Source organism: Corvus kubaryi, unplaced genomic scaffold (assembly GCF_017639235.1).
Source record: "Corvus kubaryi isolate FWS band 111438036 unplaced genomic scaffold, C.kubaryi_AGA036_p1.0 split1-131, whole genome shotgun sequence".
NCBI lineage: Eukaryota > Metazoa > Chordata > Aves > Passeriformes > Corvidae > Corvus > Corvus kubaryi.
Window position 1 is genome coordinate 12,257,110 of NW_024582073.1, and position 15,343 is coordinate 12,272,452.

At 34.3% G+C, this 15,343-nt stretch overlaps 1 long non-coding RNA gene across 1 annotated transcript; it reads right to left on the minus strand.

The window, feature by feature from the left end:
* Positions 1-537: 537 nt before the first annotated feature.
* LOC121676733 lies at positions 538-14,373 on the minus strand. The gene is made up of 3 exons (XR_006020568.1): positions 14,363-14,373; positions 13,192-13,195; positions 538-1,394 (listed from the first exon to the last, which is right to left on the minus strand). It is a non-coding gene; the product is annotated as an uncharacterized LOC121676733 (long non-coding RNA).
* Positions 14,374-15,343: the final 970 nt, after the last annotated feature.

Here is a 15,343-nt window from a genome sequence, read left to right on the forward strand (position 1 = left end):
TTACCTCCATCAAGAGTAGTTCAGGGCCTCAGTCAGAAGGCCTATTCAGGGTTCAGTGGTCTTCTCTGCAGCTTGTGTAATACATTTTGGCTATAATAGGCCAAGGTTCTTCATGAAGATGTTTAAGCCATATTCAGTCTCTGACAGGACTACAGTAAAAAAAGATCATTTCAGATCTTCCTATATCTTTACTCACATCATCTAGGATTTTCAGCAAAACTTTTAAAACAATTATCTTTATATTGCTTAGTTTTTAACCAGAAGAAGTCAAAGAATAATTATTTTCTTACTTCCACTGAACATGACATTCATTAAAATATTTCCTTATTTTCCAGTGCTAGGAAATGGGTAGTTGCAATGGCATGATTTCTTAGTGTGATATTGTGGTAATTCATAGGCCTACGAGGAAATTATTCTTTTGCTTTGCCTTTCCTTTCCTTGCTGTTCCTCAGTTAACTAGTGGCTTCTCTATTTTCAGCAAAGATTCTAGAAATTAAGGACTAATAAAAGGATTCAATGAAATTCAAACAGAAAATATTGAAATTGTTCATATTTATATTTTTTTTCTGAACTCATTCCTTAATTTTGTCTGCACTGTTAGCCCCATGGATTAAAACTAGATTAAAATTTACAAAGTACTTATATAGCTAATGTCACAAATATGTTTCTTACCACTTTACTTATAGCTTGGTATAAAAGCAGCAAATGATAAATTTCAAAATATATTATGTTGGCTTCTAGTGAGTTTAGTAATTGATAGCTGTATGATAGCAAGACAGACAGTTTTAGAACCATTGGCAAATTCCTTTTCATAGTGTAATAAAATTTTCTGACTTCTTTTTTAAAAACCTTGACAAGACTTTCCATGTCTTATTTTGGTAAGTTTTCTGAGATAAAATGTTTATGCATGATTCGTCAAATATAGTAATTTTTCAACAAACCAAACAACATTTCAAAAACATTTGTGTTGATGATGTACTATGATATAGTTCTGCTTGATGTATTTTAAGAAAAGCATGGTGGAAATTTCAGAATTTAAAATTAAAATACTCAATAACTACACTGTCTATAATTTGTCATATGTGGACATATGGATTCAGAAGGAGATCTATGAAACTCATTTACAGAACAAATTAAGTTTCTTTCTATAAATGGAACTATGGACCTATTTGCTAGTTGTATATCTTGTTTCTCATGCTGATTAGTCCACAGGTGCAGTCCTTCCCTCCATCTGAGTCCAAGGTCAATTTTGAGTAGGTGGTCAATGAGTCAGTGGTCACTATTGCCCACTGTAGTAATTACTTTTCCACCAGGTACTGCTCAGTTCTTCTGACTTCACTCCTGGTGACTATTGTCCAGACAGCCCATTCATCTTGGGATTGTCTTCTCTTTTCCTTAAAAAAAAAAAAAAGATTAGTCAAGCACAAAACATTCACAATATAATTGCTTAATCATAACTGTCCAGCTACAGCTACTTATTAACAACTAAAAAAAATTGCGAAGTTTGATTCAAATCTTGAAGGGCGTAAATCTTGAGGGGCTTGATATCAAGACTGGTCAAATAATAAAAGAGAATTTCAAAAAGGGGTGAAGGTATGAAAGTCTCCATCCTTGAGGTATTCAGACCTTGACTGGAGAAAGCATTGACCACCATTTACCACCCTTATTTAATTCTCCCTGAGCATGAACTTTGACTAAATGGCCTTCAAGAAGTCCTTTCCAACCCAAAATGTTCTGTGATTCTGTGTTCAGGTATCACTGACTGCTGAGTTTTTGCTGAATCCCATTAAAAAGATTAAGCAGAAGAATTGTTCTTAAACTATTTGTTTCATTTTCAGAGACTACCATGTATTTTTAATTAAATACTATGCCTTCTGTAAGCACAAAGAGTTGTGTTTTGATAGGAGAAAGCCCAGTATTCCTACTTATGCATATTTATCAATGGGATCCAAGCTGAATTATATGCTACGGCAAATTCTTTGCACAGATAACTCAATGTAAGAAGTCATTTTGTCTTCTAAAACTGATGGCAGATTTGTATTTGTGAAATGTTTGAATTAAGTGAACGAAATGGTGCCTAAAGTGTAGCAACTGTTTAATCAGTGAGTAATTTACTCTTAATGTGTGAAGTATTTTTTATGGGCTCATTTATGATAACAGACATTCATGGCTCAATCAATGTAAGCAACAGATTTATGGTATATTTAGTCACAACATAATCTGATGTAAGTACTCTTATTTATTACTATTAACAGTTTAATTTTCTTTTTTTTCCTTCATACCACTTACAGCATGCAACTAAATTAATATAAAGCATTTATCAGAACTTTTCAAACAGCTTTTATTCACATCTGTCTTATCATATTTTTACATTCAGATGTTGGACTTCAAAATACAATATTACTATGTCATTTGCATAATTTAATGGATAAAAGAATGTTAACTTTTTTTGCATATCGAAGAAACAATAAGAGAAACCGTTAATGTGCAAATTGATCAATTCTTCTGAAATGTCTTTCTTTTTGTCAAAATATTGGGGTTTATTTTTCCGTTTATATATTTCTGATTTTCCCTCATAAGCTGGTAATTTCCCTTCTGTTCCTTCAAATGCCATGCCAAAGAATTAGCAATGGAAATTATGATCCTCCAACCACTAACAGATTCAAATGATCTGTAGATGCTTAGATACATCAGAAAAAATACTCTAATTTTACATACTCCAGAATTCTTGACAATTAAGATGCATAGTCCACAAGAGTGTTTTATAGATGCACAAGATAAGCTATTGTCACCTAAAGTTATATATATATATATATATATATATATATATATCTATATATATATCCTAAAGTTAATTGTCTTTAGTTTTTACTATGCTACTTTTAACTGGATTTCTTACCAGTTTGATAAAAGGATGATGATATTTCCTTACATTATTTACCTGAATTTTCTGAATTAGCTAGGAAAAGATTGCTACAAGAAGTAAGTGAAAATTGTTTCATAAGACATTTTGTATGATGTCTAAGAGATCTGTATCATAATATATAAAGGTTTAAGACTTCTGCTTCACTAGCAAAGAATGATCAGTTAATCAGATATTGTCTGGATATAAAAGTATTACTTGTGATTCTAGACTGCCAAGTTACTCATAGCCTCTGAAGGATCTTTAAAGGAATGGACAGCTAGACATTCCTCTCAAGCCCCAGAGTTCAGCTACAAAGATTAAGAAAATATCTGTGGTGGATTGTCAGATATTGCATGGCTATAAGCATGCGCAGAATTAAAAATCTCAACATTATGATGAAATTCTGTATTTAGGCAATTAACAAAAGAGTAAATATACAAAACTTCCCTAACCACTTTGACCTGAAAGGTAGGAAAAAAGTTCCAAATTTCATTTGTGATGTTTTCTGCATTGCACTTAGATGAGCATTTAGTAGGGAATTGTGAGGTGTTTTTATTTGAGACTGTGTAGGAGCTTTCAAATCTTCATGATTGGCCAGAAATATGAATGATGATAGATCAGAAACAATATTCCTTTCCCACCAAAACTGCAAACAAGGTTTTTAAGTGTTTTCATTTTTAATTTTGTTGATTTTTTTTGCTTTTAAATTCATAAATTTAAATGAAGTCAACAGCCTAGCAGAGGACAAGGTCTGATATTTTGCTTTATTTAAGCTAGGTAGACATATGTCTCATAATAAATTACCTGTAACATATAGGAACATCTTCTTGTTTCTTTTGCCCTAGTTCATATCACTGATTAATTTCAGCAAGGCCTCCCTTTTCTAGATCTGCAACATTTCTTCATCCTTTTCAAACATTTGGGTTTCTACCTATATGTCTCTGTTGAGTGTCTTTCTGCTTTCTTAAGTAAAAAAAGAAAATAAAAAAAAAAGAATCCTGTTTATCTTCCTCAAACCCCATAAACTGGGATGGCATTAGATAGATTAAGCATAACTTGGGATGTACCCAACTTCTAAACCATGTGGCAATCAATCATGTCAGTTTAGTTGTGATTGTGCCAGTTTGTTCATATTTTAAACTACACAAATAAGATTAGTTTGCTGCTGACTGTTCCATAATACTGTGAATGTGTCACCCTGGCTATGTAACTAAATTCAAATTCTTGAAGGTCAGTATGACCAGAACTTTACATTTTATTTAAAATACTTTATTCTTTCTTTCTTTAATGCTCTGCTCAAGTTTGCTGTTATTAAAACACATATGGGTTTCTGTGGGTTTGAGTAAAAATGAGAGACTCCTAGGTTACATTCATTTTTATTCTGGAAGTGTCTTGAAGAGAATTATGAAACCACGAATATGATCTTGAATAAGAGCATTAGTTTTGTATGCCGTAAGACAGTTGAGAAGTTAGTTGCTGCAAGCCAGAAAGATGTGTGAGGGTGCTTGTCTAAAACTGGAATATTTTATTATACAGATTAGCAGCAAAAAATTCCAGAATCAAAGAAAATTGAATTTATTTCAGTTTTTGAATAGTCAAAGATATCATATGAAACTGCATCCTCCTACGTTAGTGCCAGTAGATATCATCTAACCAGTACTTCTTACTTCCTCTGGAGTTATCCTTAATCATTTGATATATGCATTTAAACTGGTTTTTTACTATTCAAACCAGTTTTTGGGGAGAAAGTGATGTCTAAGTGAGTTAGCTGGTCATTCTAATGAGATACCATAATATTCCAGAACACATGAATTCAAGTACTGTTAGCCTGCATATTAAATAGATGTCAGAATGACTAAAGTACAGACCTAATATTCTTTACATCCAAAGGATCATTTTTGTTAGTGAATATATTTTAAAAATTTGAGAAAGAAAAATAAACAAATTATCACAGCAACTTTGGATTCCTGGATAAAGTACTTACATAAAAAGCAATTCTTAGCTTACCTACACCAGTGATGAAGTATAATGTCATGTGAGCTACTTGCAATGTAATCTAAATAAAACCTGTGCTTAAAAATATCTGTACTGCTTACAGGTCATCCAGGATCCTGCTTTCAAACAAACTCTAGTATCAAATGTATCAAACCTAACATCAGTAACTACTATCAGAAGAGAAAGAAAGCCCTTTGGATATTGATCAGTGAGACAGAGTTTTTAGTCACTCTTGAAGGCACAAATACCTTTTCTCCACATTTTAATATGCTCAAGTATATAGGGGTTTTTTCCTATTTCCATTGCTAATATTCTATGCCAGATAATTTAGTGTATTCAAAATACTGGTTTTAGTATAAATTGAAATAGCTAAAAATGTTTCCATTGATTTCAATTTGTTTAGTCAGACATGCAGGTTTCCATTAAGGAGAGATCAAAAATATGGGAATGTCTTGTTCGTACAGTTAAAATAAAACTCTATTTGTCAACCTGATTTGAATCACCTGCATAACATAAACTGTTTATTTTGAAATTACCGTATAAAGAGAGGACATTTGTTGAAAAATAATAATAACATATGATTTGTATTGAGGCACTTAGAGTCTGGAAGTCCAGTCTAAAACTTACCCTACAAGATAATAAAATTCCTGGTAAAAATTTACAGTTTCTGCATGTGAACAGGAAGGAAAAATGTTTTACATATTTTTGAGACTAATAGTCAACAAAATAAACAGCATTTTTTCTGAAAAATTAAACTGTCCAGTATCATCTCTCTCCCAAAATTAAAAAAACCCTACTTTTAATAAAATTAAGAATGTCATTGCCATTTTTTGAACAATGAAAATATTTAACTTAAATTTTGAAATAGATTTTCAAGATTAAAGCACATAGAAATATTATGTTTGCTATAATCTTTGATCTTATTTGGCAATCTACTCTTATTTTGCTACTAAAACATCCCATTTAAGTTTTAATGAAAAGATAATAGACTGCAAAATTTGAAGAGTAAATTCTGCTGAGCTTTAAGTACTGTAATATTATGTGCATTATTCATCTTATGACAATTTTATTTCTTAATTTTGTTCAGAACTAACTTTTTAAATCGACACATTTTTGCTTGAAAAACAGCTGTGTATACCTTCATAATGTTATCTTTCAGATACTTCATATTAAGACAAATTTAGTTTTGTTATAACCGCTAAGCATGTTTTTTGTTGCTAGAATATCCACTTAAAATACTATAAAGATTACATTCAGAAATATGGTAATTTAGTGTTTCAGCTTTCAGAGTTAGTATTTGCTAATCACTCTGTAAAAGCTGCTATATTGTTTCACTTTCTTGCATATCAATGTGCCACAATATCAAATAACTAATACATGAGTATTGGCTGACACTGTGATTGCATGGGACAATATGATAGATTCCCTGTATGGTATAAAATATACAAAGAACAGTGACTCTCTAATTGATTGCTTACCTAAAAACTTTTCTCATTATATATTATAATTTTTGTTTTTATAAATCCTAGCAAAAAAGCATAATCTAATGCTATTAAGGTAAAATATACCCATCTATACAAATTTGTGATGAGAAACATCAAAGGAAAAAAGGCACAACAGGAACAAAGCTGAAAAGGCTACACTTGGCTGAGATACTAAGAGAAATTTTAGTCAGTGGAATTAGTCAAAAACTCAATTACCTAAAAGGTTTGGCAAAGAGTTGTTGTTATTCATGACAAAGATTCTCTGGCTTATAACATTAAATGAGTAGAAGGTACTTAGAAGTGACTTAGATTAAGAAGTGACTTAGATTAGAAAATCTGTGAGAGTTCTTTCATAAAGCTTTTTTTTCTCCAGTTTTGCATATTTGGTGGAAATTTTAAAGAAACTTTCTGAATTTAAATTTTCTGCCTAGCAAGTAGCCTACCAAATACACCTCCAGTGCCTTTTAGAAGCTCTAGATTATGGAATGTAAAGTGTTCACCCCTGTGACATCTATGAGAATTTAACAACTATGAGAGTGAAACCAGACAGAATTTGTGTATATTAGATTTACTTTTAACCTTTAGTTTCAGAACAGTGGTTAGCTGTCCAGGGTTTTCTCTCTTTTCTTCCTTCTTTTCTTAATATCTGTTCTAGCTGCTTTTTCCCCTTCCCTTCCTCTCCTTGTTTGTGGGTTGTGTTGATTGACTGTCTTTAAAAAAAAAAAAACCAAACTTGTATAACTTCATTGTTTAATATTAATGGCTATTTAAATGTTATTTTTGCAACTCATCATGTTCTTCAAATTTTTATGTTATTTTAGTGGAAAAAACTAACAGAACTATTGTTATTAGCAAGGCCTTCTTTAAATTAGACAGGGAATCAATCTCCATTCATGAAAGAATAAATATCATTGCCTTTCCTTTCAAAATGTAGAAACAAAAATATATGTATACATATACATGCCTATATCTATGTATATATGTTTGTTTGTGTGTATCTAGATGTGCATCTTGATGTTACTAAAGTCATAGGCAGAAATTAAAAAATCAAAATCGTATGACCTAAATTTAACTTTTACTGCTGCTGGGGCTTTCCTACAGGATTTCTCTTTGTTCTACAAATTGTAGTTAGCTTTCTGAATTATATTATCATATAATTATATAATGGAGCAAAGAAAAACAATTTCCTAAAACTGAAAATAATTTTTTTAAAAAATCAAAAAATAGTTATTGGAATTTGAATTGAATTATATTGAGTACAGAGGTTTTTCTAATTTTTCTGTTTCATGTGTGCTTTATGTCTAGGCAAGAAGTGGTGACTACTGTGTTAGGTGACAATCATAATACTATAATCTTCATCATGAAGTTAGGGCATTTGCAACAACTACCTCCTATCAGTTCCCAGAATCTCTTCTTTGCCAAGGAAAACAACCTCTGTTGTTGCCAGAGGAACTATTTTGCTCAGCTGGTGGAAAAATACAATGCTTATTCTGAGAAACCATGAGCCTGTGGAACCTCACAGTGCTTATTCTGCAAAATTATGTTAAATGTTGACCAAGAAGAGGGTGCAAAATAATGAACCAGTCTAGTAATGTCAACTCACTTCCACATTTGGGAAGTAACACTGAGTTCATCAAGCTGTCAGGTATAACTTTGGGGTTGACAACCAAGGACCACCAGAGGAACACCCAGGAGAGGGGTTGCATGCGTCAGTGGTAGGGAAAATATGTTAATGATTTTGGGGAAATGATTATCATCTGTATGTGTTTTTCAGGAAAACCAATGAATATCTATATAAGATATAGTACATAAACATGAACTTTTCAATACTTGATATGCACGATAGGCTTGAAAATATTCCCCATGCTTCCAGCACCGAATGAGAATGCCTGCTTCTTAATGCTACACTGATGTTAAGGAGTTTTATTTTACCTGTTTTGGTAACATGTGACCAACATTCAAATATCTATGAGGTAAGAAGTTATTTGGAAGACACTTCACACTATTGTTGCTTTTGTTAATATTTAACATTAGAATACTATTTCTTATTCGTACTGTTAATTTTGCTGTAGAAGTACAATAAATAAAGGGTATCAGTGAGTTCAGTCAATAATAGCATTTCAATTTCTTAAATATGAAGTGTTACAAAACATGTTTTAAAATCTTGCACAGAAACATATGATATAAGCAATTTTTTTCTCTTTTGACTTCAGGAAACCCCACCTGTGAAATTCTTTTTAAAGTATCCTGGTTCTGGCCAGAAGAGGGTTAATTTTTGCAGTAGTTGGCAAACCACCTCACATTGCCCAAGCAGGGGGAAGGGAGTCTCTTCCCATTTATTGGAGGGTAGCAGAGGGAGCACTTGGGTATTGTTGTTTCTGTGTGAATCATTTGCCTCTTTCTTGTACCCTGTGTCATTAGTATTGTTGCTGTTACTGTTTGTTTCCTTATCTCATTCCTCTTTCCAGTAAATTGTTCTATCTCACCCTGTGAGCTTTGCCTTTTGTGTCTCCAATTCTCCTCTCTAGGGAGAGGGACAGAGGGAGAGGAGGGAGTGAGCAAGCAGCACATGGATTAGGTGGGAGCACTGAATTTGAGACTACTATTACTAAACCAAAACACAGACATGTGTTTTCTTCAGCTAGAGGGCTAAGCTTAGTATATTGACAGGAGTTTATCATTTACCTTGCAAAAACTAAGCCAAAAAAGTGATAGATTTTTTTCTTCACAACCTAATGACAATCCATTGAGAAGAAAATAAATAGGGATTGTAAAATTCAGGATTCTTCATTGCTTTTGTTTGGTGGTATTGTGGGTTTTTTTGAGGAGGTGTACATATTACAGAATTCTAAAAAATATTTTTATTTAGGTCTGCAGCTGAAGTTGTGTCAACAGTGTGACAAATGGGAACTTTTTTGGTTTACATATTTGGACTTTATTTATAACTTGTATTGAAGCTCTGATATGTATTTTTTTTAAAAATCTGGAGCATGTTGACCAGAGTGGGTAGTTAACACTCTAAAAATATTAAATAATTAAATCCAGAAGTGATTGCTGCCAATTACAGGGACATTATTTAGGAGAAAAATTAAAATAGAAAAGATGAACTGTATATGCTTTTAGGGGGTTGTGTTTGCTGGGTCATATAGAGGGAAAATAATGAGTATTCACTGTCGACATTCTAAGTCATTATGGAAATTATTATAAATGAAGATATTTATTCAGCCCAGGCCAGGGAAGAGATTTCCAGAAGGTAGGCCAGATGGTTAAGTATGTTTCACTGCAGATCTATGCTGACCCATCCCCAGTGCTCCAAAAGTCCCTGCCATGTCTCTGAGATACTGAAATCAGTAGTAATATCAACTGAAGTTCAGATTGTCAGAGAGAACACAAATCTTTGGCACCTAATTCTTTCACACTTTGAGGAATTTTCTTAGCTCTCTGGGGAGTTGAGTGAACTGAGGACAATCAGCAACTGACAATTCATAAAAGTTTGTTGGTTTTTTTTTTTAAATAGTGCACTTCTGCATCTTTTACTGTAAATTACTCTGTGATTAGCAGATTTTCTCAGCACCCAGAATCACTGGTTTTGATTCTCTTTTTTGAAAGGGCAACTTTTATTTTGATAGCCTTCAGCTGTGTTATTAGCTGAACATCTTGTCTTTTTTAAAATATTTATAAACTTTCAAGAAAACTTTCTGTTAACAACTAAGCAATACCAGGTTTGCCAGACATAAAGGAACACTGTAACATGCTAGTACTGTAGCAGTGTAATAGCAGACTAAACTAGTACCCACCATAAATTCCATCTCTTTCTTGAAAGCTTTTCTTTATGAGAGATACTTTCCCCAGTAGAGAACTGTCCTCTTATAAGAGTATTATTGCCAGAATGTCTTTCTGATAGTGCCCTTAAATATTACCTTGAAAAGTAGGATATCTGTGACCCTAACCTGAACACTTTTTAATTGAGCCGTTTTGTGGGGGGTTTTGACATCTCTTTCATTGATGCTATATTATCCTAATCCTCTTTACTTTTTAAAGATTTTGTTTACAAGATATTGGCCTCTAGTCTTAAAGGTATTAAGCAGGAAAAGGCTGAGGCACGAGGAAAGTGAACTAGTCACTTTACTTATGCAGCCAGTTCCCAATAGAAGGGTTTATTTAGAAGAAGACTGACTAGGATTACTCAATTTCCTGCTTCATTGAGGATCATGCCATCTTAGTTCCCTTGGCTCTGTGTATAAGGAGCTTAATGAAGAGGGAAATTAATTCTCAGTGGCAACCACCTGTAGCTACTCACTTAATTACTCATGCTCTCAAGTCCTCCCTGGCCCCATCTGACTTTGAGAGCATTTGTCACTCATTTAAATCCCATTTTCTGAGCACCCTATGATGCTGCTTGGGTTTCTATTATGTGAATGGTATCTAGTATAAATAGGCTACAAATACTTGTGTAATCTTTTGCATCAGGAGTCATTCATAGTTATTTCAATGCAGTCCCTCTGGTCAATTCTAGGCACTTTCCTGGCTGTCCTCTCTGATGGGACTACTGGACTCCCAGCTACTGCTGGTACCAGGCTGTTATTGGAACTTCAACAACTAAATATAATACTGCAGTCCAAAGAGAAGTACTGAATTAAGACATGTTTAAACTTAACAACCTGACTATCTGGTTTTAGATTCTTGTGGTTGTGTTCCATATTGTTCTGGGGGTTGTCCAGTCTGACATTTTGCTCATTCCTAGGCCCAATCACAACTGGTAAAGGAGACATTCCATCAATAAATCTCAGAACTTCTGATTTTGAAGATAATATAACTGAATGCATGCTGACAAGCTTGCAATCCCTAAGAATTCTAATCTTACCAATTTTTAAAATATATTAATTTTATTTTTTTTATAGGTTTGCTTGGTTTTGGGTTTGTTTGGGTTTTTTGTTTTGGTTTTTTTGTTTTTGTTCTTTTAACTGATTGGGATAGAATAGTTAGTTTGTGTTGGTTTGCATGTCAAGATTTTGGTAGTGGTGTGTGGAGGGTGGCTACAGGGGTGTGTTTTCTGCGAAAATGCCAGAATCTTATCCCACGACCAACAGAGCCAATGCCAGACAATTCCATGATAGACCTACATCTGGTCTAGGCAAAGCCCATCAGTGATGGAGGTAGTGCCTCTGGTATAACAAACTTAAGAGGGAAAAAAAATGCACTATTTCAGCTGGAGAGCGGAGTGTGAATATGTGAGAGAAACAGACCTGCAGACACCAAGGTCAATGAAGAAGGAGGAGGAGGTGCTGCAGGTGTCGGAGAAGAGACTGCCCTGCAGCCCATGGTGAAGACCATAGTGGGGCAGGCTGTCCCCTGACCTCCCAAGATAGGTTCACCACAGAGCAAAGATCCACCCGAAGCCATGGAGGACTGCACAGAGGAGTAGGTGGATGCCCAAGGGAGGCTGTGACCCACTGGGATGCCCACAATGGAGCAGTTTTGCTGGCAGGATTTGTAACCCTGCAGGGCGGGTCATGCTGGAGCAGCATGTTTCTGAAAGACTGCACCTCATGGGAGGAATCCAATGCTGGAGCAGGGGAGGAGAGCAGGGAGGCAAGAGTGGCAGAAACAATATGCAATGATCTGACTGCAGCTTCATCTTCCTGTGCCTCTGCAGGGGAAGAGGTAGGCAAATTTGGAGTGAAGTTGAGCCTAGGAAGAAGGGAGGGGTGGTGGAGAAGGTTCAAGATTTAGTTTTTATTTAATGTTATCCTACCTCAATTTTATCCTTAATAAATTGAACTAATTTCCCCAAGCTGAATTTGTTTTGCTCGTGATGGTAACCAGTGAGTGATCTCTCCCTGTCCTTACCTCAACCCACAAGCCTTTCATTATATTTTCTCTCCCACGTCCATCTGGGAAGGGGAGTGATGGAGCAGCTTTGGTGGGCACCTGGCATGCAGCCAGGGTCAACCCCACCCATAATCACACACCCCTAGAGGCTACATTAAACACTAGCTGTAACCAGAGAATTAAGTCTCTAGGTGCTTTGATTCAAACACAAAAATGTACATATGGCTAGTTAATATGGCAGATGAGAACATGTTGCATGAAATAAGAATTTGCATGTTTTTCTCAGAGTAACAGAATCATTAGTATATAGTCTGAAGACAGATGCCTGCAATCATTGCTGGCCATCATATCTCCCACTTACCGGCAATTTAGGTCCTTTTCATGACATTAAGAGATGAAAAATCACTTCCTTTTTCTTGCCATAAGTTATTCCATACATAAGTTTTCAGACTACAGGAGGGGTCTTTTTGGATGAAAGCTTTTCTTATCTCCATGCTAAAAGTGTTGCCTGGACTATTTCCATATTTTATAACTAATGTTGATAACAGTGACTAATCTCAGGACTTTCCTCCCTTAACAAGCACCCTAACCTACTTTTTTTATACTTTCAGTATGAGTAGTCAAATAGTTCACTAATTTGTGGAAAGTAGTCTGTAAACTAGCTAACTAGATAGTTAGACCAGTGTTTTGGGAGATAAATGATGTTGTTTTCAGACACAGAGAAAATAAACTTGCATCTCCTGGAAGTCTACTAATTAATGAAAACCTGATAAGACAAACAAATTTTCTTTCATTAAATACTTTTTTTTTCCTTAATGGAAAAGATCTTTCATGCTGACTAAATAAGGTTTCTTGGCTATGGAATATGGAATCAATGATGTATTTGTTGCTAGTTCTTTACTAAGTAAGAACATAAAGAAGAGAGTTGAACAAAAAACAGTGTCTTTATGTTTTCCAGGAGAACATAGTAAACACCTTGCTTCAAAAAGCAGATGATTTTAGATGAACTATAGACAAGTTAGTCTACCTATATGTTTTCTGAAGCAAGGTTTGAGAATTGTTAAAGATTATGGTTTTCCTGGTTGTCTAACTCAGAATATCAGTGGAAATGAGTTTCCTACATTCATTGCTATATTCACTGGACTAATCTTTTAGCACTCTTTAAAGAGAACAAGAAAACATACTTCTGTTCTGTGGTTGAAACATTTACTTGGGTTAAAATTTATTTCTTCCTGAGGTTTTGGTTTATGAGGAAGTGAGCTGATTAACCCAAAATATCTCATTTTACAGGAAAATCCTAATCATGTTAAACAACATGCATATTTCTTGTGGAAAAGTTGCTCCCTAGAGTATTTGTAGCCTGCCTCTGAAAGAAAAAATACCTTTTAAGAATACTGAAACCATAACTTTTGTAAAAGTATGCAAATTTAAAGTTATGCTTGTAGATGTATTTCAAACTTTCAAGCTCAATTCAAGTCTTGCCTACTGTTTGGAAGTATTTTGATGGGAAAATATTCCATTGTCTAAGATTTTCACCGTAAGCTTGTGAGGAAAATTGTGAAGAAGAAGTCCTGTGGTTGCCAACTTGCTTACTTAGGGAGTATTAAAAATCTTAAAATCTATATTAACACAATGTTGCATTTTGGGTTAGTTTCTCCCCATGCTTACTAACAAGTACTGTGGTAAAGTAGTTCTTCCTGCTTGTTATGACAGAGTTAAAAGAAACACAGATCCATCTCACTATTTCCAGAATTTTCATTGCAAATATGGAGACAAGTATTTTGTATTATACATTAAAATAAAATAGAACAAAGACTGAAAAATCCTTCCATCAGTATAAGTGTCACTACATATTTCAGGTTCAACACCTACCTGTGATAAAACATAGCATTAATAAGAACAGCCATAGGATCCTAGAATATGCTGAGTTGAAAGGGATTCATCAGGATCATTGAGTCTGACTCCTGTGCCTGCACAGGACACCCCAAAGATCACACCATGTGCCTGAGAGTTGTCCAAATGCTTCTGGAACACTGTCAGACTTGGTGCTTTGACCACTGCCCTAGGGAGCCTGTCCCAGTGCTCAGCCACTCTGTGAGTGAAAAACCTTTTCCTGATATCCAACCTAAACCTCCCCTGACACAACTTCAGGCCATTGCCTTGAGTCCTGTCACTGATCATGAGAGCGAAGAGATCAGTGCCTGTCCCCCTACTTTCCCTCATGAGGATGCTGAAGACTGCAATTAGGTCTCCCCTGACAAATTTATAATTTCATATAAAGAAAAACACAAAAAAAGAGAATTGTATGCAGAAAATACCACACCTTAGAAAAGAGTAAATCAGATTATAATTTTCATTAACATTTTCTTTTTATTTATTCTCTTACAAAGCTTGCAGAAGAATTTTTACCACAGTACTCTTAAAACAGTTCTTCTGTGATTTATTTTCCCTCTAGCTTTTGTAATTCTGTAAATATCTGTAAGTACGTGATCAGAAGAAACAGTCAAAACAGGAGAAAATCCATATATATATATATATATATATATATATATCAGAGTAACAGTGCTGTCAATGAGATGGCTTCAGCTGCAGCTAGGATATCCTAATAGTTTTCATAAACAGTCATTATTAGTTTTTCAATAAATCTTCTGTTTTAAACTGTTAATTCCAAGAATGAAGGAATGAAGGAATGTGAACGGACAGAGGTTTTGGGTTTTTCTTTTTATTTTATGTCTGCTTTTGAGGTGCTGTAATTAACTTTTTAACAGGAACATTTTTTTTTTTTTGCACACAGTTTTTAACTGTGAATGGATGGTGCCAAAGAAAGTTCTTTAGAGTAAAATAGAGAATGTGTAGCAATAGAGAAAAACAGATTGTAAAGTATATTCTTCCACACTGTGAAATCCTAATGATGACAGATTGCTGTCATCATTAGAGACTGAGCTCTGCTATTTGCCAAAATGATTACACAGCTCTGACAAATAAGCTGGAAATACTTCAGCACAGAATATTTGAGGCAGTAATATACTTCACAACAAAAATATTTGTGTGTATATTAGAACATATAAAGCATCTCAGACTACATAGCTCCTCATGTAAGTCTTCAGATGTGCCGATCTGTCAATTT